Source organism: Cydia strobilella, chromosome 1 (genome assembly GCF_947568885.1).
Source record: "Cydia strobilella chromosome 1, ilCydStro3.1, whole genome shotgun sequence".
Taxonomy (NCBI): Eukaryota; Metazoa; Arthropoda; class Insecta; order Lepidoptera; family Tortricidae; genus Cydia; species Cydia strobilella.
The window spans coordinates 5,801,469-5,825,163 of NC_086041.1; the positions used below are offsets into that span (position 1 = coordinate 5,801,469).

Consider the following 23,695-nt stretch of genomic DNA (forward strand, 5'->3'; position numbering starts at 1 on the left):
TCTTTTTCTTTAATATATGACATCTATTACAGTTTTTAATTTATATAATAGTAGTGAGACTACTTAAAAAACACAAATCAAAATATTTAATAAAATAATTTGATTTGTTCCCAAACTTGTTCAAGATACAATATTGTTTATTATTAATGTAAAGTGAACTTTATTAACACAATTGCCATTGTTGTTTTAGTTTTTATTTTTATTAAATTATAATTTTCAACTAAACTTGTTTAATTTTATGCAACCTTTATTCTGTTTAGGCATTTTAGTTTCGTTTTCTTTTGAAAAACGTATCCACTATCCTGCCGCCTAAGCCTTTTTCGTAAAACAATATTTGGAAAACAAGATATTTCTTAGGGGAATCTTCAGCTCTGAACTATCAAATCTGAACTTATTTTGCAGTGCATCTCGTGCGCACTTAATAGTAGCAATGTCAAATTAATATTATGTAGTTTTTGTTTTGTTTTTATGTGGAATGTTTCACATCATTTATTTTCTAAAAAAGTAATCATTTCTAAATTTGCCTTCGGCTTCTGAAGTGTTACATAGTTTATTACTTACTGATATAATAAAGCAAAATGTAACTAACTATCTAAAGTGTCTCAGCGACCTAAACAGGGTCTTGGCTCTCAAAACAAGGGCATGCCACTTTTTCTAATCCTGCTTACTGATGAATTATAATAAAGCAAAATGTAACTAACTAACTAAGGTGTCTCAGCGACCCAAACAGGGTCTTGGCTCTCAAAACAAGGGCATGCCACTTTTCCTGATCCTGCGTCGTCTCCTACCTATTATCGGCTTTAAGCTGACGCAGATCAGTGTTGGCCGAAACGTTAATGCATCATCATCATCATGTCAGCCGATAGACGTCCACTGCTGGACATAGGCCTCCCCCAAGGCTCGCCACTCCGACCGATCCTGTGCCGCTCGCATCCACCGAATTCCCGCGACCATTATAACCAGTACAAATTGAACCGTAAACTTTAACCGTCCGTTACGGTTTACGGTTCAATTTGTACTGGTTAATGGTTAATTGCAATTAACGTTCGGCCAACGCGGATCCGCATCTACACTGTCTCCCAAGAGGTATGTGGGCCAAAATGTAGACCATATGTGGTATTTTCTATAAAAAGGGACCTTATTGTCGATGGCGCTTACGTCATTATTAACGATGCTCCGTTATAAATACAATGTCGCGCGACGCTGTGCGGCGTAAGCGCCATCGACAATAAGGTCCCTCTTCATAGAAAATGCCCCATATAAAATTAAAAGGCACAAAATTAAATACACATTTACAATTGAAAAATATTACTATAAGGGAGGGCTCATCTGTCCCGGTCGGGGAAAAAGGTAAAGTAAACATTAAACCAACATGAAAGGGCAAAATTTATGTTATTGTTCAAAACTCGTATATATTAACATAAAATTATGAATTGGAAGTTGAAAACACGTATATTAACATAAAATTATGGGTTCGATTCAATATATAAATTTTTAGGCAGACCCTATGTATTTAATTTATTTATAATTAGTTGTCAGACTAAAAGTACTTTTAATAGCTTTATTAAGTCTAGATAATAATTATTTCAAATCGAACCCACGCTGAACTTGATTGTCTGCTAAACTAATACTATTAGTTCTATTACAGTAAATAAAAAATAACAATATTCTTTGAAAAATTACTTTCTAATATAAAATGTCTAGTACATAACCCTAATTTTAATCGTGTCAGTTGAGGTGTTGAGGACAATATAAATAAATATTATAGGACATTCTTACACAGATTGACTAAGTCCCACGGTAAGCCTAAGGAGGCTTGTGTTATGGGTACTCAGACATATATAATATATAAATACTTATATACCCCGCCGGTAGGCCTCCAACGAGGTGGAGCGACGACCTGGTGAAGGTCGCAGGAATTCGGTGGATGCGAGCGGCACAGGATCGGTCGGAGTGGCGAGCCTTGGGGGAGGCCTATGTCCAGCAGTGGACGTCTATCGGCTGACATGATGATGATGATGATGACTTATATACATAGAAAACACCCATGACTCAGGAACAAATATCTGTGCTAATCACACAAATAAATGCCCTTGCCGGGATTCGAAACCAGGACCTTCGGCTTCACAGGCAGGGTCACTACTCACTAGGCCAGACCGGTCGTCTGCGGTCTGCGGTGGTATTGCGTAATATGTCAAGATTTTCTTTTTAATTCGTGATAAAATTATCAAAATTCGCGTCAGAATTCTGACGCGAATTTTTAAACAATGTTTTAACATTTTATTGTGATTGATTTATGAAAAAAAAAAAAATATGAGTGGGAACTGATTTCCGGTAAGATTATGCGCGATATTAAATTTCATAGATTAGCTACCTACGCCATTTTCATTTTTATACTTGGCATGAATATAATGCAACATAAAATAACCATTTCCGAATTCCGAAAATACAACTGATGACTTGTATGTATTGATTATTTTATGTCATATAATTAAACGCTTGATGTGTTGTAAAAATAATCTGTGTGCTACGTTGGTTGCTTAGTATGAAATTAGCGTTTCAACATCTCGTGTATAACGCCTTAGTCCTTAATAAGAGAGCGTGGCTTGTTTGTAAACAACACTATTATCATTAGCATGAAATTGTGATGTTTCTGTAGTGTGCTTTGGGTATGTAATCCGGGCCCCTAGAAATAGAAAGCAAAATGAAATAGTTGCCTACCATTTGACATATAAACTAATTCGCGAAGACTACTTTTTACCCACGAACGCAAACAGAGGGGTATTTTATGTTTGACGTAGCTCTTAAACTCATCTCATGCAGAAGCAAGAAGCTACTGATTAAGGTGTACATCTGGAGTATAGCCCTTTATGGAAGTGAAACGTGGACAATGACCCTAAGAGATAGAAAGAGAATGGAAGCATTTGAAATGTGGTGCTGGAGGCGAATGGAAGGCATTAGTTGGAGAGACAGGATAACGAATGAGGAGGTGCTAAGAAGAGTGAGTGAAAGAAGAGCTATTCTGAACACTATTGCAAATAGACGCGGGAAAATGATTGGACACTTAATACGACAAGACTACTTCTTTAAAACTATCCTGGAGGGGCGGATAGGAAGGAAGCGGGGTAGAGGAAAACCCAGACGCAGCTTTTTAGATCAAGTGAAAGAAAAAGTAGGGGTCGTGTCGTATCAAAAAGTCAAAGAGCTGGCGCGGGATAGGGAAAGCTGGAAGATACTCCACCGACAAGAGAATAACTCTTAAGTTAAAGATGATGAGCTCTTAAACGAATGGGACGATTTCGACGCGGTTTTTTTTACGTGAATGCGAGTTTTCCTGTGGTGGTTCTTAGTTAAAAAAAATTTGGCTACGGCCGAATTTCGTTTTTATCTGTCACTTGAAAACATAGCTTAAAAATTAATAGTCATCTTTGTTAAATAAAAGTTTATAATACCAAAATATAAAAGACAACCATTTTGCATGCATGATTTAGGTGTAGGTAATACTTCATTATTTTGGATCTTTGTTCTTAAAATTACAATCGATTCGATCGACTGATTTGTTTAGGTACATTTTTGAACTTTTTATCGGTCCCTACATATATTTTTAGAACACACTGATTTCCCACTCAAGTGGCCTTGATTGGGCTGTTGACTATGTGAGGATAGGTAAGGTTAATGATATAATACAGTGTTTAAATTCAATTGAGCATTTAGCATAGGACCTAAGAAGTATATAGAGATTTATTTTGCTTTGAAATACAATGAAAAATGAAGTAACTGTCAACGCTTGTTGGCAGTTACTATAAAAAGCTCGTATCTCGTTTTGTCATATCATATCATGTTATATCTCGTAATGTTTGCAGTACATTGCTGCTCGGTAAATTTTATAAAATTAATTACGGGGTCTTAAGTAGTGTAACTTAAAAAAAACTTCATAATTATTGATTGCACGGATAAATTCTATATCTGGTTTAATTTATCACCTGGTCTGGTTTAATTAAGTTATTTACACACTGTATAATTTGCGGTGATGTTTGTACGTAGGTAGGTAATTCCTTAATAGTAGTGTGCACAATTTGTGAACAACTTTATTATCGTTAGCTGAGCTTTGTGATACATAATTCCCTTGTGTGTACGTGTAGTTACAGTAGTTCCATAATAATGATCACTAAGTAATTAATAATTCGAGAGATGCTGAAATTTATTTCGTTTTAAAAAAAAAAACAAAAAAAAATTTTTTTTATTCAGTAGCTAAAAACACAAATTACAATATCTGCGCTGGTGCCTCTTTTTAAGTGAGAAAACACTTGTGCTAAGAGAGCACCGCTTTTCCACGCGGTTAATTAACAGTATCTTAGAAGTATATGAAGTATATTAAACTGCAATTTTTATTTTTTTATTTTTTTACATTTTCTTAACATTAACAAAAGCTAAACATAATTTCAATGTAAAAGTAGTATAGGGTGCTTAATATAGAAAAGGTGTGTGTGTGTGTGTAGACTGGAGATTGCTAAGTAACAGTAAGTTCTGGTTTCCCAAAAAAAAACTACCCTTTCAAATAAAATATGAATAGGGGATACGAGTATTACTGCAATGTTCTGCCACCAGAGTACAGCACTAGCCTTATTAGTAAACCATAGAGTAACTTATACATACTGTACCTTAAACAGGTTTTTGACAAGTTTCAGAGATAATAAAATATGACATTTATTCATAGAGTAACTTATACTAGAGCGGTACTGTCATAGTAAATTTTGTAACCCCAGTAAATTCACTGCCATCTGTAGACACACTTTAAAACTAAAAATAAATATTTATAAAAATACGATAAAATGTATTTAAATTTGGATAAATGATTTTTTTTATTTGCATTAATTATTTTTATGATTTTGACCCATGTTCTTTCACTGATATGCGTTAAAATTGTTAAATAACAAACGAAACCGTCAACGCCATCTATACGACTGTAGGTCAAAACTAGTAGCGCCCTCTGAACGAGAATCAAATTTTCTTGATTTTCGAGGCACGTTTTTTCCTTAGACTGTATCCATCTATTACGGAGTTATATCTATCTTTGCATTTATGCATCAAGGCGGTTTGTTTACAGAGGACCTACCGGGAAACGCGAATCCGTAAATTTCGCTATCTGCCTCTTTATCGCTCGAATGCGCAAGAGTGACAGAGATGTTAGATAACGAAATTTCGATTTTCTTGTTTCGCGATAGACCCTCAGATTGTGGTAGTGGCGCCCCCTACGCAGAGTTTCGCGTAATATTCCCTATTGAAATAGACCATCCCTCTACAAATTAACTACACGTAAGAGGAAGCTAAATAAACCCTGATGTTCAATTTGCATTCAATCTTATAAATTTTGCGAGGCCAAAGAGATTAGACCCTTGGTCATTTACCTACTTGTATTCCTTACTTCGGGGACTCATTATAGTTATAGAAAGGAGCTAGAGCCTTTTGTCCCTTGATCCTTTATGCCCCGAACGAACATTGGAAGGGCAATTTTTGTCGTGAGCGAGAGGGCTAGTGGCCGCGCCATCAGTTTGATTAACGAGAATGTGCAAATGAGGGTTAGCGGCGTGTGCGTTGCTGACATGGCAGCAAAATATGAGATATGAAAATGATAACCGAAAGGATTGTAGCACGGAACTAATCCTACTAGGGAAGGAAAAAAAATAAGCCGTTCATCTCAAGTGAATGATGCTAAAATTTGAAACTTTATGTCGGAACAGTCGGAACCTATTAGATCTACAGAGACAATTCTAGTCTCGTATATAAGGAAGTGATCAAAATACATTTATTTGGCACAATGAATATAAGCTCTTTTAATCGAACAGACCACACGACATACAGTGGCTCTATCCTATCCTTTCATCAGATTGTAGCACGGAAAGGAAAAAAATGAATGAATGATGCTAAAATTGGAAACTTTATCTAGGAAACTACTAGTACTAATTTGCTAAAATACGAGACTAGAATTGTCTTTGCAGATTTAAATCTACAGAGACAATTCTAGTCTCGTATTTTAGCAAATTTAGAGTCTACTTTAAATACGTCTTGAGGTACTATTCTGTATTTAATTTACTGAATAACAACCTAGAATTATGAGTTTACGAGCAGGTGTGATGAAATAGGTAAACAATAAGACAAGACGTCAGGCACACTATACATTACTTTCTTAGTGTGCAACGCGATGCATTATTGCGGTACGTACCATACGTACGTAGGTGTTCTCATCGCGTTCTTGTGTACTTACACATGCGGTAGTGCAACTGGCCAAGTTCGGAGAGAAAAAAATAACTTTAAACATTTTTCGAATCCGCCTGTCGATAGGCAGATAGAGTGGAGTGGATCTCTGGGAGCTCGGCGTCAGTGAAAACTGGCGTGAATCCGCGCAGGACCGGGTAAAATGGGTGTCATGGTAGAGTGCACTGGCGTTCCCATGGCTTCGCCTTACAGCACTGAGGCGACAGACAGGTGGTTTTAGTGGGTACTTGTGAGTCCCACATAACCATCCCGCGCCCGGGTGGTATGCGTCACGCATTTCCCCTGTATCAAAAAAGGACCAGGTAAAATGGCGTGCTCTTGTGTTGGAGGCCAAGACTCATTTTGGGTCATCGCGCCAAACTAGTAAGTAAGTACATGCATGTATCATGATGCATTGGTATTGCGATAAATTATAATGGCTTTACCACTGCTTCATTGTGTGCTTATACTAGCGGCGGATGTTAGAAGAATTAAAAAACAATAAGATGAGATGCCAGTATAAAGGATGACTCACGTTAGACCGGGCCGTGTCCGGGCCGGAGCTTCCGGCGCTTCGTTTTCTATGGAAAGCACCACGTGATCACCTGTCATGTCATAGAAAAGTAAGCGCCGGAAGCTCCGTCCCGGACACGGACCGGTCTAACGTGAGTCATCCTTAATGCGTCGTTTACACAATGTTAGTTACTTAACTGAAATTACATTTTGTTCCATAATACTATTTGATATTAATACCAAAAACTTGAGCTATGCATTAATTATATGTACTACCGTCTCAAAAACGGAGTAAGAATGTAAATGGTAGGTTGTTCGGGTTATTTGTTTATAAAAATCATACATTTTTCACCACACCAGCTCCAGTAAAGGCTCTCTTGATAGTTCAAAAACTGATAAGAAAGTTGCATTTTATCCACACGTGAGGCAAGTAATCAAATGCAAATTTTGAGTTGTTTGATGATGATTTTGAATGATAAATATTTAATAACATTCATTTTGAATCGATTTGCTTTGATTTTGTTTTATATTTTACAGTTAGTATTTTCCTAGTGTTGGTGTGGTGAAGTATATTTTAACTACTACTTATCGGGAAAAGAATAACTTGTTTTATAGAAAAATAAATGTACTTATTTTAAATAATGATTCTTACATATACCGTAAATGGGTAAAGGATGACTCACGTTAGACCGGGCCGTTTCCGGGCCGGAGCTTCCGGCGCTTACTTTTCTATGACATGACATGTGATCACGTGATGCTTTCCATAGAAAACGAAGCGCCGGAAGCTCCGGCCCGGACACGGCCCGGTCTAACGTGAGTCATCCTTAACTTGTACAAAAACCATGTACAAATAACAAGTAGGACAAGTAGGTAGGTAGGGTAGGTAGGCTTTTTGTAGGATTTTTTATGTACCGAAGACCCAATGTATAATTATAAAAAAAATTCCCGCAAATTTTATCTTGACATTTAGCAGCAACTCAAAGCTACCAGTCATTAAGAACCGTTGAAAAATTGCACGTCCTGCGATATATGTTTGATTATATCGTAGAGCATTCCCGAACTGAAAAAGATATGTCCAAACCCTCATCTCATTTTTTGTGTGGCTTGGCCCCTTTTTACATATATGTTTTACGGGATTTTATAGGTACTTAGCTTTCTCGCGTTGCGTTGGTTTGTCTCGGCTACACAATTTCTCCCTAGCATAATGGCGTTAAGCTTACATGTCATTGCGCGACTAAGTAGTGCGACGCGAACACATATTCATTAGTTTTTAGCACGAGGTGTTTGATTGACACTTACCTTATGTACCTATTTGGTTTTATTGCGAATGTAGACTAAAAAAAGGAGCGTGCACTAAACCGTGATGAGTGGCGGATGAAAGGCCTTTGCCCAACAAAGAGACACAAAATAGGCTATTAAAAATACAAATTAACACATTCAGTGACAGCGCGAGCTACGCTCTACGAGCGTAGCCTATAAAGCGTGTGTGTGTGCGCGGGCGTATACAGGGTGTGAGCGTGACCAGGCGGGCTATCGGCGCAGTGTGAATGCTCGGCGCGGTGGCGGGTCCTACGTAGTCTGTATTAAAGTCCAGTCTAGTAATAAAATACAACGTAAATAAAACGTGCGCACGCGCTCGCTCATGCCCGCGCACGCCCGCGGACGATCGGTCGCGCGCCTTACCCTCGCCCGCGGCCTATAAATGTTGATGGTCATATAACTAGCTGGTGAGATGCGCCCGCTCCCGCCCGTGTGTGTGCGTTAAGCTTAACACGGAAAAACCGTATGTAGCGAAAAGAGAACCCGATTAGCGGGTCGCTGGTATGGTAGCGAGTGTGTTAAGTAAAGTAGGTAAGTAAAGAAAAAACTAAAACATAATTTGATAAACCAATCTGACATTTATGCACAACTTTCGTCTAGCAGTTTGTACTTTTAAAAACCCATTATAGATTCATAATACATATATGAGAAAGAAAAAACGTTAACAAGGGGAAATAGAATAAACGAAATATAAATAAATAAATAAAATCAGTAAGGCCCACTTGTGCGTTCCAGGGTTAGCCAACTTACCCTGGCTAACCCTCGAACGCGCAAGTGGCCCAAGAGTACGTGCATTTACATTAGAAAAAACCGACCAAGTGTGAGTCGGACTCGCGCAACGAGGGTTCCGTACTTTTTAGTATTTGTTGTTATAGCGGCAACAGAAATACATCATCTGTGAAAATTTCAACTGTCTAGCTATCACGGTTTATGAGCCTGGTGACAGACAGACTGATGGACAGACGGACAAACGGACAGCGAAGTCTTAGTAATAGGGTCCCGTTTTTACCCTTTGGGTACGGAACCCTAAAAAGAACTCGGTAGCAATACCAATGTGGCGCATTTTCTGTGATCTGGCAGGAAAATAGCCCGTGCTACATTGGGAAATCCTTTGAAACGGTATTCCCATATGTAATATAAGGTGGTTGTACGTTATCGGGCAGAATAGCACTTTAGCATCGTTCACACGGCTAGACGGCTTTCCCGCATAGACGCCGTGTGAACAGTTTTGAACGTTGCCATACAAATGTTGCTGTCACTACAAAATCCCCAACCCCATTCGACAAAATCTCGTATACGGTATACGGGAAAAATTATGCCGTGTAAACCTAGCCTTAATGACATAGGTACTACCAAAGATAGATATGTCGTCAAGCTCACTATACTTAATAACCTATCGAATGAGCTGATGCCTTTACTGAATGAGCTGATGCCTTTAATGATACTGGAAAAGCGATATGTAAACATACTGCATACCTATACGAGGCCTGGACGTTAGTGAGATGACGATAATTCATTGCTGGTGTCCTACTTTGTTACCTACGTATAACATGAGTTAAACCTGATTATCCATCTGGTTACTTGGGCTTCATAGTCGCCTCCAACCTCCCCTTATAGCGACCCCTTTCCGCACACTAAGTTTACCTTAAGTTCATATGATGAGTGGTTACACTTTCTCGTAACTACAATGTGTTCTATAATTCTAAATTACTAATATCTTGGGACGAAACACCCTTCGTATAATTATGATTGAACTTCACTTACCCTTTCACAACAAACTCCGTAATAGATGGATACAGTCTAAGGAAAAACGTGCCTCGAAAATGATGAAAATTTGATTTTCGTTCAGAGGGCGCTACTAGCTTTGGCCTACTGTCGTATAGATGGCGTTGACGGTTTCGTTTGTTATTTAACAATTTTAACGCATATCAGTAAAAGAACATGGGTCAAAATCATAAAAATAATTAATGCAAATAAAAAAAATCATTTATCCATATTTAAATACATTTTATCGTATTTTTATAAATCTTCATTTTTAGTTTTAAAGTGTGTCGACAGATGGCAGTGAATTTACTGGGGTTACAAAATTTACTATGACAGTACCGCTCTAATGGTACTACATATATTGCAACGGCGGTGCAGAACATCCGAGTCCATCCGGGTCGCACAAACTGCAAATAAGTTTCTACTTATTTGACAGACCTGCGGGGCTAAGATGGACGGCTGTCTATCATTTGTCACCATATCGGTCACGCTCTAACAAGTACATAAGTGCGAAAGTGACGCATGATATGACAAGTGACAGAAACGCGACCATGATACCGCTGCAGCATGCATAACATTTATTTATTTATTTAAACTTTATTGCACAAAAGAATAACTTAATGTACAAAAGGCGAACTTAATGCCATGAGGCATTCTCTACCAGTCAACCTTAACCCTTAAATGCATGATTTTTTCTTTTTGCCTGGAATTAATATATGTCTTACATAATTGTTTACTGATTCTAGGAAAAATAAAAATAAAAATTAAAACATCGATTTTCACTGTTTAACCAGTATTAGAAGTTACATAGGGTAAATAATAATTTATGTAAATTTATACAATTATTGGTAAAAGATATATCAAAAATCTTACTACCATTAGAAATTTATACTATTTGTAATATACCTATAATAAAGATTTTAAATATAAATAATTACAAACCCCGAAAAAACCGCCTAAATTACATACTAAAAATCATCAAATTTTTCAAATTTTCCGCCATTTCGTGTTAAAAGAAACTTTAATACTGCGCAAATTTGAATAAAACAACGGAAAGCGTATTAATTTACGATCAATATAATTATACAGGACCAAATAGATTTTACCTAATTATGCATAAAATTATATGTTTTTTGTTGTGTACATACATACATCACTATGCATTCAAGGGTTAAAGCAAAGCAGAAAATATTGTAGGCGGCGGTAACGTTGTCGAAGTACAGACGGAATAAAGAAATAAATTGCTTGCTTCTCCGTTTCACTAAAAATGTAAAACGAGATGCTTTATAAAGAAAACCAATTTGAATTCCACTTGAATGTTACTTCGTTTTGCCAAGATGATAGACAGCTTAATATAAAGACTGATAATGTCAAGAAGACGCCATTTAGGGTCGGCTCAAAGCCCTATAAAGAATCTTTCCTTCTCTTAAAGCCTTCTAGCGAGCGTTATGAGACTAAATACCCCCATCCTGACCACTGTTGCGGGCCGATACGACTCACCTATAATGCGGCATTTTGAATGTGTCATAACCGCTATTAGATGAGTTGTAAGAATTTTATTGCTGACTGTTTTTGTTTTGTCGTTTTCTGTTTTTTGTGTTTCACTAACACTTAGTTTTTAACCTTAATTGTTACTAACCGTTATGGGCCAGTGTTGTCTTAAATAAATAAATTGAATTGAATTGAATTAAATAACATTACTATTATTAAAGATAGGAATGTACATGGATAAGGTAAGATGTGTCAAGTCTATGACAATTTAAGAGATTTTTAAATGAGATGGCGTGTACGGCTCCGTTGACGTATGACAATTCAGTGACCACAAAATATATGGAGCAGTACAGCGCTATCTGTTTCGGCTGTCAATATAGGGGGCACGTTTTTTCTTCGAAATTACCTCTCTATTACTGACAATGAATAAATCTTTGTTATTCTATTAAATGAGGGTCTTAAATAGTGCCATAATTTACAGAATGGAAATCTCGTTTAATATTCCATATAGGGTTAGAGCCGGTGTAGCTTTATTTGACGTTCATAAGCGCATTGTAATATTAGACGTTCATAAGCGCATGGTAATAATACCTACATGAATAATGAACAATCTTATCTTTAGATTGACCGTCTTTATTTTGAACTAGCCTCTACTGAAGTTCTTTTCAGAACTTAAAATTCATCAAACTGCTCAATTCGTTGTTTCCAAGAGTAGAACAATGAAATTACCTTTCATGAATACAACATCAAGGGTTGATTCTCTTCATGGAATACTTACAAATAACTACGACTTTCAACTAAGACATAATCAGAGACACCAATAAATAATAAAGGCTTTTTTGTTGTTTTTTGGACAAGGATTGAAAGGGAAACGTAATTAGTTTGTTATTATTAAGGTTTCTAATAGCTCGGATATTATTTAACCTATTGGGCAGCCAATGTGCATTACAATGTACCTATCCACACTCTTGTTTCGACGGAATTGCAACCTTTCTTAAGACATACAAAGTAGCATTACTTTATCTCGTTAAATATTCTAAGAAATTAAATTTAACCCATAATTAATGTCATTACCGGGTCTAACGCGATTAAATTTCGTTATTGTACCTTTTTTAACGTCGGAAAAATCGTAAACGGAATGTCGTAATGACATTAATTATGTGTACAAAACGTGAGTTTAAAGTGTTATAAATTTAACCCAGTTTACAAAACAACTAGATTTAAACTTACTTAGCGAACATTTTTTATCGTAATAGGCACGAATTTAGATTATTTTTTAATTATTTATTAACAGATCTTATTTCATAACTACTTACTACTTGGCGGTAATATTAGATTGGTTGAGCTATCCTATGAGCAGATATCAAATTTCGGGAGTTTTTAAATCGATAAAGTCTACTATCGATATTTTTCCCACAAACTAGTAATCACTCCAATTTTATTTGTATTTTTTTATTTGTAGAAAGTATAAAAATCAAATTAAATATCTAATAGCTTAGTTCTTTCTTTTATATTAAAAGAAGGAACTTTCAAATACTTGATACCCATAATCTAGGTGGTATTTAAAATATGCTTTGCGTAAACTTTATCATCGCCTCGAAAATAATACTTACAAAAATATACGCACTTACAAACAAAACTTGGAGCGATCACTAGTATATGGGAAAAATATCGATAGTTAAGTTTATCGACATAGGAGCTCCCTACTTGTCATAAAAAAAATCCCCTAAGATCCGATGTCTGCCTATGAGCTTCCTAGAATACCTTTATAGAATACATTTACCAAGAAATGAGACACGATAAACATCAGATAAAAAAACTGCTAAGAGGTTTGTTACATTCCTAAATACGAACAATCAATGTCAATCAATCGGTGAAATAGGTCGGATGTAATCGCTTGAGATACCTACATTTTATTTGTTAAACATTGTTTTTTTAAACCAATATCTTTATTAAATCATGCCAATACAAAAATATAACAATTCAATAATAACTTAAGACTAGCTTAAGCCTTGTCACATGATAATTGATCGTGACATCGTGATGTCATATAAAAATCCACTTGATCATATACCAATAAAATGATTCACAAAAAGTAAACAAAATCCATGGAAACAATCACGACGTTCAATTTACGAATTTCAGATCCACTCCAATAGTGATAAAAAGTAATAAAAGATTATCGCGAACTACTTATATGAAATTATTTAATTTAATTCAATAGCGACTATCTATTCTTATCATATCGGTATAGATATCGACGAACGGAAATTCCTTTTTCGATTGACAGATGTGTTAAGTAAGCCCTAGGGCATGCCGTGTTTAGCTGTAGCCACTTTGACGAAAAAAAGTTTTTGTGGAAATCGGGTGGTGAAATGCTTGAATTGTTTTTGTTTTCACTTTTCAGTTCGTCTCTGAGCGCGCTTGGGGGTGGACGCTAGCGCTGCGCTATTTCGTGTTCGCAGTTCGCTTTTGCAAAAGTTCGGGAACGTTTAAAAACGTTGTAAATTTACTTTCAGTGCTGTGTTTAGTGACATTGTTTAACTGTACCAGGATTTATATCGGTACGTTGTATTTCCAATATTTTTTAATGTAACTTGAGTTTTTATTTCAGTAAAAGGAGCTCTTATGTTTTTTAAACACACCGAAATCATAATATGTACTCCTCAATCAGAATAAGAAATATTTATTAGCACAAAAATAACATAAAACATTGATTCATTTAGACGAACAGAATTGTGCTAAAGGCTCTTCACTCAGCTTGATGCCCCGAAGTGAATCCTAGGACACACTACGTGACGCTGATTTTCAGTGAAGCCTCAATCTAAAGGTTATTTTATTACTCGGACTAAAACAAAACCTGTCTGTCCTGGTAATGGAACTATTAAGGATACTGGATTAGTAGCTTATTCCGACGCCGTATTTATAAATTAACTTCCCATTGTTAAGTAGGTATGTATGTAGATATTTGTATCTGTCAGGGGACCAAACCTGTACGAGTATATACTTAATCGAATTTAAACTGTTGTGAGACATACTAACATTAAATAATTTTACGGTTTATACTCACTTGGTTTTAGTCACTCGCGCGACATGTTTCGGAGAGCCTAGGTCTCCTTTCTCAAGCACTAACAGTGCGACCAAGAACAAGTGCGGATAAGAACAAGTGAGTCTAAACCGTACAATTATTTAGTATATACTTAGCTCGTGTTTGAGATCTATTACATACCCTTAGATATTGACTTTTAACAGGTTGCAATTCGTCAGGTGACAACCAAAAGACACTAATTACTATCACAAATTAATATCCACAGTGAACCGTGCTAGTGACAAAAAAAGTTTATTCTATTGGTTAAATATTGTACTGGTTGGATTTTTTGTACCTATATTTCGACATGCGATCTCATTGTACACAGTTTTGAGAATAAATTAATCTTATAAATAATAAATAAATAAATAATAAATATTATAGGACATTATTACATTATTATCCTATCTTAATTGTGGTATATTTTTTTGCAATAAGTGGGTAGGTGTTATCTTTCAGGCTTATGGTTCTGGCTCATTACATTAGGACATATAAGTACTATATACTTACAAACTTTTAATATTTCCGAAAATATTTACTATTCGGGACGAAATGAGTTAGGGTAAGCTTTATCCTATTTTTATTCTCGATTTGCTAAAAGAACATAAATAGTTCTTATACCGGGTGTGGCCTGTAACACGAGCAAAAAATTAAACTGTAGGCTGTACTCCTCAAACTAACCAACATTTGCTCAGTGACTTAAAAATAACGTGTTTTGATTTTTAGGTACTTACACTTTTAAGTTTATTCTAAGACGCAATGTATTACGAATTTTGTTATGTTTAAGGCTAGACGAGCAACGTCAATTACAATGATAACGGCGTACATTGAAAATAATATTTAATTTGTATCATCATCATCATATCAGCCCTTTATCGCCCACTGCTGAGCATAGGCCTCTCTTCCAGTACGCCACTTGTCCCGGTCCTGAGCTAATCTCATCCAGAAGTGACCCGCAACCTTCCGGATGTCGTCCACCCAACGGGGCTTCTTTCATTCGAAAGCGGCCACCATTCCGTTAACATTTTAGTCCACCTGCCATCACTCTGCCTAGCAACATGTCCCGCCCAACTCCATTTTAGTTTGGTAATGGCGAAACCAACGTCTTGCACCTTGGTGCGTCGACGGATCTCGACATTCCTTACTCGATCTTGAAGCTTGATACCAAGCATGGCGCGCTACATGGCTCTCTTTAATTTGTATGAAAAATAGGAAGTCTAAATGCTTCATAATTTTTAAAACTTATTGAACAAAAGTGTCATCGTTTGAGGAGTACAATCTATTGTTTTAATTATGTGCTCATGTTACAAGCCACACCTGGTATTCGAAAACTATGTATTTATCAACCAAATTAGAAAAGAAAGACCACATTTCGGAAAAATGAAAGCCTACCTACTTGTAAAGCGAGTATTTGTTTTAAATAAGAAAGAAAACACTGGTAATGAAAGCTTTTGTTTTATCTCGACAAACCCTAATTAGAGTAATTAGAAATGGCAATGTTGCGGTTATTTTACCTTAATTAAAAGGTAGTTTATGGATGCGAATATAATTTTCTACTTAAGTTTCTTGATAAATTATTTAAGCGTGTATTTATGTACATCATTAATTGTTAACGTGGAAAATAGCGTGGAAAACATGTTTATAATTTCATAAACATCAACGTATTTCATCTTTAACAATAATGGAATTTTAATGCAACTTAAATAATGTTATCGCTCTATTAAATTAACTACCTAGTTCGGCTAATATCGATTATCGATCATTCGTTGTTTTAGTAAATAAGTGTTAAATGAATATCTTGATTGCAAAAAGCGCGCGAGATTATCTTTAAAGCTCTTATTTTCTTTTTCAATTTGAGTTGAGTAAAAGAGTCAGTGCGATGCGATATAATCAGAGGTTCTTATATGAAAGGATGCTCAATTGCTCAACATCAAGTTGGTACAATTTAATACATTGGAGACGTGAAATTTTCAGGTGATTGTTACTCAAGACGTGCCTGAATTAAAATCTGCACTAAGGGGTTAATTTAATTATATTTCATAATTAGTAATTCCGACACGACTGCTATTTGGCACCAGAGGGCCTACCTCGAACCACGTTCGACTTGTTGCCTCCCTGTCACACTTAAGTACGAATTTACAAGTGCGATAAAGAGGCAACACATCGAACGTGGTTCGCGGTAGGCCCTCTGAATTAAATAAAAGCTTGTCTAAATGATCCAATTAATTCTGACGTTCATTTTTTCGCTCGGCAAACAAACATGTTTCTTATTTGTTTCCTTCAAGAAGTATGCTGGGTGAGTCTTAAATATGGAAATAATCTTTAAATAGCACATTTCGTAAAAAAATGTTTTATTGAATTTAAGGTTTGTATATTTTCCTCACGCTATGGTGTACTTGTATGTATTTTAATGCAAGCTACGCAGGGTCCTTTTTGTATTGTTTTCGATTCAAAATTATTGCTATAGGTTTTTATACTTTAAATATTGGTGTAACCATCTAGTCTTACCAGTAAGTAATTAAAGTTTCGACTATTCTAAATAGTGACAATAGTGCTGGTGGTAATAGTAACGTTCATTATTATACAGTCAAAAACGAATAAATAATTATATGTACTTATGCCCTTTCATTGTTTGTCAGGGTTTCATGGCTCTTACCCTTTATACTAAGTCTCTGCTACTCGCCTTTGTGTGTGAGGTGTCAATGGGTTGTGTTTATAAACCGTAATACGAGTAGTTAGACATTTTTCAAGGTTCTGTACCCAAAGGGTAAAAACGGGACCCTATTACTAAGACTCCGCTGTCTGTTGCCGCTATAACAACAAAATAAATACTAAAAAACAGAATAAAATAAATATATAAGTGGGGCTCCCATACAACAAACGTGATTTTTTGCCATTTTTTGCGTAACGGTACGGAACCCTTCGTGCGCGAGTACGACTCGCACTTGGCCGGCTTTTTAATTTAAGGAGTTCGTTGGTTTAAATTATTTTGGGTCCATGTAGCCGCACCCGAAGTAATTCATCATGTCTGGCGAAGGCGTGATATTCACACAATATGTGTTAGCATTGCCTCTTGCTCCTCGCCACATATGCTACAATTGATCTGTGTTGTCCGTGAGTCCCATTTGTCTGAAGTCGAACTGAAAGATCGTAGCCAACATGCCAATCGATTATGATCCGTAGCGAATGAAACGCAACTGTCACTGTCGCGCATAGACCTAGCATTACATAGTGGTGCTATACGCGTGCGCCCCTGACGGTCAGAACATACGCGACAAAATTAAAACACGTTTTAACATTCCTGACAACATACCAAATACAACCTACGTAATTTGGTCGGGTTCATTCTTACCCACCATAAAAACGGTGGGCAAAAAACGTATACGACAATTAGGACTTTTTTTGTAGGCAGAAAGGAAAAGTGAGACTATGACAAGGACAAACAATAATAGCGCTTTCTCTGCTTCTCCTACTGAAAGTTCCATCGGTCAAATGGGGGAGGGGCCATTTCCTCTTTACATATATACGAACTTTGCTAACGAGTGAAACACAACATTTTCGCCACACCATCACGAGGAAAATACTTACTATGAAAAATTACAAATCAAATCAAAATGAACGCTAATAAAACTACAACGCTAAAAATCAATTTCACTAGCTAACATAGGTAAGGAAAGAACTCAAAATTTGCATAAAAATTTCTTTGTCACTCTCGTGGACAAATTTCAATTTTCTCACAGTTTTTGAATAATAAAAAGAGAATTTACGAGCTGACGTGGTAAAAGAAAATATTTTGCGTTCGAAATTTATAAAGAAAAACATGCTTTAGAAAATTGCCCCGTAAGCCGAGTTTACTCGGACGACCGTAGGTATATCCGGATAATTAGGTTTCTACTCTAGCTGAGTGCGATGCCAATATCAGCGGCTTGTTTAGCCCTAAGGGATAATCAGCTTTTTTCTATTTTTAACTAGGGAGCTGTTTACATCCGCGCTATAGGATTCACTTTACTCCTCAGCTTGATAGTAACTTAAATTTAGATATTTGCGTGAGGTGAAGACATAGGTATTAATTGTCTGATCAAATTTAGTCTGCTTAAAACTTTCCTTAGTGAATTTTCCGTAACTTTTAAAAGAGAAAAAAAATAAATACGAAAATGGTTTCATTCAAAATTCATAGTTTTTCAACTATTTGACAATGACCCTGTGGACTTTTAAAATTAGAAACTTAAACAAAAGCGTTTTGTCACTCTTAAGATGTAAAAAAAAACAGCCGACCCTTATTTAATTCAAGACGGATGTAGCAATGAAATGGGTTATATTATAGATAAAATGAAATTACTCGTAATAAAACTACCTCGTAAATAAAACTAAGCCACATCAAAATTGCCCATTAATTAAATAAAAAAAAATGACATGTGACCAGGAAAAAGTTTAGGATAAACTTGAGTAGGGCTCTTTTTGTTAGGGTAAGTAATTATAACGACGTTAGGTAAACTATTTTTAAACTACGCGTCCCTCTTAAGCACTTACGCTCACAATCAAATCAAAAGTCGGTACTATTCCCCTGTTTACATATGTTGTAGCGCCTTTCTGAGATCTCTCGATAACGGCGCGTAGTTTAGTAATAGTTTATTCCTAGTGGGATTTAAATTATGTCGGAAAATGGGACGGTCTCTTGTCTGGGATGCCACATGCGTTGACACCCTTGCACCGTCCCACCATCCGGGCACCAGCAGTACTTGATGCTGGTCAATCCGGGTCCGCGACCTCAAACCTGCAAATACGCTACGCTCGGAAGGGCAGTGGATACATTTTTGAAGCGTTTGATGCGCGCTGGGCCTGTGGGGGACCTTTTTTTAAGTTTATCAATTGAAAAAAAATTGAAAATGAAAATGAAAAAAATGAAATGAAAATTGTGGGATTTCTTTCAACAACACGATCCTTTCCGGCCTTTGCTGTTAGTTAGTGAACTCGTAGCCCTCTTGGGATTAAAGTAGACTTACATAAAAGTTATATCTGGGGGCACGGCCGTGCCCCCGCCAAGACGAGACAAAGGGCATTTCTTATTCATCATATAATATTTAGTAACTTCCTACAGACTTAGTGTTAAAATATAGTGCAGCTACAGCAATCAACTTTTTATTTTTTTAATGTTTAAGTTTCTCCCTTATATTTTATTTATTTTATATATTAGAAAAAAAGTGTACCCGTTTCCATAAATTTTTCGTATCGTGCATTCCGTTACCGTCATATAAAGTCAAAAGAAGAACATAACAATTTCCAAATAAAAAAGCGATATGAACAACTTTTCCTACCTCTCATACTCACGCATGACTTTTAAACTTGAGTTCTTGAGTTCAAACGCTATCACGTTCCTCTTTTAAAACTTACTTAACAAATAAATAACATGAAATATTAAGTGATCCGCTAGTACTTCTTCAATGAATAAAAAATTACAAGGAATCCGGTCTACTTTATAGGTTTTCTTAGAAAATGTTCCTACATCACAAACATCTTGGGACCGAAATCCGGGTTCCTTTTACATACCGCATAAGGATTTATATGTGGAGGTTCCATTATATCCAATAATCAAAGAGTGTTAGGGACGGAGATAGGCACAGAAAATTCGAATTAAGGATTTAGCTTTAGGCCCCTGTATATTTGCCTACCTATACTTATACAGGGTGATTCATGAGACGTGAGCAGGACTAATCCTGCACACTCAGTAACTGTTCACTGATATCACCGTCGTATTTAGTTTGAACATATAATTAAAATATCAACACATTAAGATGGGCATAATACACTAATGTGTGCAAACCTCGAGCAATTAGGTGGTGAAATGATTATTAGCTCACTCATTTAGCAATAAGGTAGTCTTGAATTATTCTGCTTAGGGCTCTACGTTAAAATTAAACATGAACGTTAACCTTACCTGAAACCTTTACGGTTTTATATTGTTTAATTAATACTTAAGCCTAATTGTGCGCTCCTTTCCAATTATCATATTTGATTACACCATTAACATGTAAATTGCAGCTTATGTGCGAAGATGTTACGTTCAATGCAATTTCTTCTTTATAAGCGAGCTGGAATGTAATTCAACCTTAAGTACTTATAGGCCATAGACATAGAATGTTATAGGCTCATAATAAGGCTAAATTACTTGGAAATAAGAAACGAAACGGAAATCGCTTTGGTCGCCATTCTTATTGGGCAAGTGGTTGTGTTTTTAGGTTTCGTTATATTAAGAAAGAAGAAAGAAAATACACCAAGTTATCTGGTTTCATCAGTTGGTAAGCAAAACTAATTTCAATGTCCCTGGGCGGGAAGGAACTAACGTCTTCAAATAATGTGTATAATATCGATCGAACTTCACTTTAAGAAGTTCATTTGATCATATAGAATTCAAGTTTAAAGAGTCAAAAATGTCGAAATTGATATTAACCAGCCAAACAATGATAACTTCACGTAAGTATCTTAAAATAGTATACTCATGATTTTTGAAATCGAATCTATCGCTCAAAATACTTGTTAAGGAAATAAAATGACGTGCGCAGTGCGCAACTGCTTATAATATCTTTTCATAAAAAGTTGATAAATCTCATTGACGGCCCGATTCGAACATTGCTTATAAGAAGTCACAGCTTTACGGTACTTATCTCTCAGTGTCAAAGTGACTGTTTGGTTGAAGAAATCTTATAAGCATTGTTCGAATTGAATTGTTGAAAGTGATAAATACCTACTGAATATTTCCTGTTAAATTTTCCTACTGAATGTACTAGTTTTCTCTGCTCTTGAGTGTATTTGAACGCTTATCAAATAAAACACGTAGTTGTTATCATCGTCCACTTATCCGACAGAAGCGCAAAACTATCTAGTCGGATTACTCTTGTATTGCATTATTCATCATTTGTCCAACTTACTTAAGATACTTACGTATGGAGGATCTCATTTTTGATAAATGTAGCGGTGTGACCAAGGTAGCGGAACATGATCCCGATTCAGATTTAACCGGGACATGGACCGTGATTACCGTTTATATTGTAACTAGGTGAATTACAGAAAAGTTTATACGACAGTTTTAACTTCAAATATGGTCAGAAATACGCTGTTAAAATAATTATTCGGTTTCCTCATGTTACACCGTGTATCAGAGTTGGCCGAACGTTAATTGAAATTAACCATTAACCAGTACAAACTGAACCGTAAACCGTAACGGACGATTACAGTTTACGTTTCAATTTGTACTGGTTAATGGTTAATTGCATTAACGTTTATTATTTATTTATTTACTAGAGATAAATCACAAATTTTACATGGTAATTAATAAAAAGTATCGTTAAACCAGAATGGTTTGTCTCGATACTCCATTCCGCAGTACTTACATAATCAAATATACAATACGATACTTAGGTACACATCCAGTTCGTAAACAACACAATAATTGCAAAGAATCACAAGTGAGCGCATCTCATCACACCGGCCGCGGCCGGTCGAGCAAAACTAGAACCGGTCGGCGCCTACTCGATACAGGCTGCTCCATTTATGCTATACGAAATAACATAATTATTCAATTTAGTTAAAATAATTTAATTGTTTAAGCATTTCTTTTTTAAGAAAATTTCCTATATTATTTGGTGTTATCTTATCTTTCCATTCTTTAGGTAACTTATTTATTAGGTCTGGTATGATGTAATCTGATGTTCTTCTACCATAAAAATTATTGAATTGGGGCTTTCGAAGCATTTGATTTGTTACTTGCCTTGTATTTATTGGATGAGAGATTAAGTGCTGAATTTCACTTCTAAAGTATTGCTCTTTTAACATATGGTATTTAAACTTTGTGTGAACCGGTAGGACATTACATAAAGTGAACAGGTCGCTATCACACACAAGATTTTCTTTAATTTTATGGGGTACTATTAACTTTAGCAGCCTAACCTGTAGTTTACATATTTTGTCAAGGTATGACTTAAATGTACGGCCATAACTACTTAATCCATATGAAATGATGCTTTCCACGAGTGCATTATAAACATCCAATCTAATATTATATGGAATTCTATTTCGTAGAATATATATCTTTGCCATTATAGCTCGTAATTTAGTGCACACTGAGTCAATGTGGTCACCCCAGTTGAAGCGGTTGTCAATTATGACACCTAAATATTTTTGTTTACAAACTTGTTCCAACGGCGCACACTTACAATTTTGGCCAACATTCGGTAGAGAGTGGAGACACTGGTGGTCATGCCCTATAATCCTAACTGGTCTTACAGATCTTGATTGGCTAGAGTGTATATGAAGCAATTTGGTTTTATTTGCATTTAGGACCAGCCCTGCGTCGTGGGACCATTTACATATGTTGTCAAAATCTAATTGCAATTTCCTCTCTGCTACATTTACGTTTTTATCTGCAGCAATGAGGCAAGTATCATCCGCAAATTGGTACACACTACAGTCTTCGACACAATTGTCCATATTATTTACGTAAGCTAAGTAGTGGAGTGGGCCGAGCACGGAGCCTTGTGCTGTGCCCTCTGTCACCAGTACTTTGTTACTGAGAGCATCCCCTATCTTGACATGATAAATTCTGTTACGCAAGTAGCTCCCACACCAATCTAACAATTGTCCCCGGACACCAGTATCCTCCAGTCTCTGTATCAGTGTATCGTGTCGCAATGTGTCGAAGGCCTTACTGTAGTCAATAAAAATGATTAATACATGACATTTATCATTTAAGTGATGATTTATTTCGTCAGTAAATCTAGATAGTAACAGAGAGGTACTTTTATTGGGCTGAAATCCAAATTGGTTAGCAGTGAGAATAGAATGTTTGTTATAAAAATTATGTATCTCGTTACTCACATACTTTTCTGCAATTTTATCTAAAATAGGGAGCATAGTAATAGGTCTATAATTTGTGCAGTCGGTTGCATCGCCACCTTTATATATTGGCCGTACTAGCCCAACTTTAAGACCGTCGGGATACAAGCCACCGGCTAGACTGCTATTGATGAGATGGGCTATGGCGGACGAAATTTTGTCTGCTATGAGTTTCAGATCCACAACTCGAACTCTATCTATTCCTGGCGCTTTGTTACTATGAGTTTTCATTATTATTTTGTAGACATCTTTCGAGGTTGCCTTTTTAAGTAACATCGACCTATCCGTGGGCCTCCTATAGGTATCAGGGTTTAATAATGGAACATTGCAATTTGGTATTATATTCTGCACAGTTTCCTTAAAATTAGTAGCAAA

At 36.1% G+C, this 23,695-nt stretch overlaps 1 protein-coding gene across 1 annotated transcript in view; it reads left to right on the top strand.

The window, feature by feature from the left end:
- The first annotated feature begins 13,751 nt into the window (after window positions 1-13,751).
- LOC134755617 (atrial natriuretic peptide receptor 1-like) overlaps window positions 13,752-23,695 on the top strand; it is a 278,568-nt gene continuing 268,624 nt past the window's right edge. Inside the window, exon 1 of the mRNA XM_063692118.1 lies at window positions 13,752-13,907. The gene's annotated coding sequence lies outside the window, so the exon portion shown is untranslated. The remainder of the gene's footprint in view (window positions 13,908-23,695) is intronic.